Source organism: Pteropus vampyrus, unplaced genomic scaffold, assembly GCF_000151845.1.
Source record: "Pteropus vampyrus isolate Shadow unplaced genomic scaffold, Pvam_2.0 Scaffold2, whole genome shotgun sequence".
NCBI lineage: Eukaryota > Metazoa > Chordata > Mammalia > Chiroptera > Pteropodidae > Pteropus > Pteropus vampyrus.
Window position 1 is genome coordinate 23,081,410 of NW_011888783.1, and position 1,822 is coordinate 23,083,231.

The 1,822-nt window shown below is 32.7% G+C and overlaps 1 long non-coding RNA gene across 1 annotated transcript in view; it reads right to left on the reverse strand.

The window, feature by feature from the left end:
• LOC111738684 overlaps positions 1–1,822 on the reverse strand; it is a 51,988-nt gene that overhangs the window by 807 nt on the left and 49,359 nt on the right. The gene's annotated exons all lie outside the window — the stretch shown is intronic.

Sequence of the window (1,822 nt, forward strand, 5' to 3'; positions counted from 1 at the left end):
GGAGCTCTTTAGAAATGCAGACCCCAAACCTACTGACCCAGAATCTAAATTATAACAAGAGCCCCAGGTTGTTAGTATTCAAGTTAGAGAAGCATTGATGTATTTGGGGCTTTGTCCTTTGGAAGGGGGGGCTTATCAGAATCCACTAGACAACTTGGTTAAATAAGAAACCACTTCCTGGAGAGTCTATTATGTCTACACCAGGGCTTCTGTTACTGATGAGAATGTGTGATAACACATTTCTGGAGATTTGGAGAGGAAAAACAATTATAAATCATTAATTCATGGCTATAAGTCCACTTCTGATTGTCGTGTTTCTTTTTTTCCAGAATGATCATGTACTCAAAAAATAATTTTTTTTCCAACATTGTTTAAAATTGAAACACACTAGCCATACCTTTTCTTTAGATCATAATTGCAATTTTTTTTTTTAACTATGCTAGAAACAGTGCTACAAATGAAGAAAACTTTTAAGACATACTGATTATTTCTAGTTTGTATGTAAAAAATCCTAGTAAGTCAGAAATTTTTTAGCATGGCAATGTGCTTTGAATTTATAATCATATGTGTCATCAAACAAATGAGGAATGGAAGGTGAAGAGGAATATCAATAAATGTTTAAAGCCTGAATATAGTATTGATATTTGAATGCATCAAGAGGACATATTAATAGGTAAATGTATGAAAGTCATCAAAAATACTCTTTATGTTGCCTCTAGATTAAGTGGTTGATTAAACAAAATATTCATTATCAGACTAATATCTCTCATGAACACAGATGCAAAAATCCTAAATAAGATAGCAAATATAGCAACATATTGGAAAGATTATACACCACGATCAAGTGGGCTTCATCCCAGGGACACAGGGATGATTCAACATATGCAAATAAATTAATGTGATGCACCACATAAACAAATTAAAAAATAAGAATCATATGATCATATCAATAGATGCAGAATAAGCCTTCGACAAGATACAGAATCCATTTATGATCAAAACACTTAACAAAATCGATATAGAAGGAAAGTACCTTAACATAATAAAAGTCATATATGACAAACTCTCAGCCAACATTATATTTAATGGTGAAAAATTAAAAACCTTCCTTCTAAGATCAGGAACAAGGCAAGGCTGTCCACTATCGCCACTGTTATTCAACATAACCTTGGAGGTCCTAGCGAGTGCAATCAGGCAAGAGAAAGATATAAAAGGCATCCAAATAGGAAACAAAGAAGTCAAACTGTCACCATTTGTGGATGACATGATTTTCTATATAGAAAACTCTAAAGACCCCACAAGAACACTACTAGAAACAATAAGCAAATACAGTAAAGTCTTTGGATACAAAATCAATGTTCAAAAATCCATAATGTTCCTATATGCTAATAATGAAGTGTCAGAAAAAGAAGTGGAAAAAGTAATTCCTTTTGCAATTGCAACAACAACAACAAAATATCTAGGAATAAATCTCATGAAACATGTGAAGGACCTATATAATGAAAACTATAAGACCTTAGTAAAAGAAACTGAAGAAGAATCAAAGAAATGGAAAGATATTCTGTGTTCTTGGACTGGAAGAATCAACATAGTTAAAATGACCATATTACCTAAAGCATTATACAGATTTAATGCAATCCCCATCAAAATCTCATCGACATTTTTTAAAGAAATACAACAAAAAATTATCAGATTTGTATGGAAGCACAAAAGACCCTGAATTGCCAAAGCCATCCTGAGAAAAAAGAATGAGGCTGGAGGCATCACTCTGCCCGACTTCAAATTATACTACAAAATGACAGTAATCAAAACGGCCTGGTAT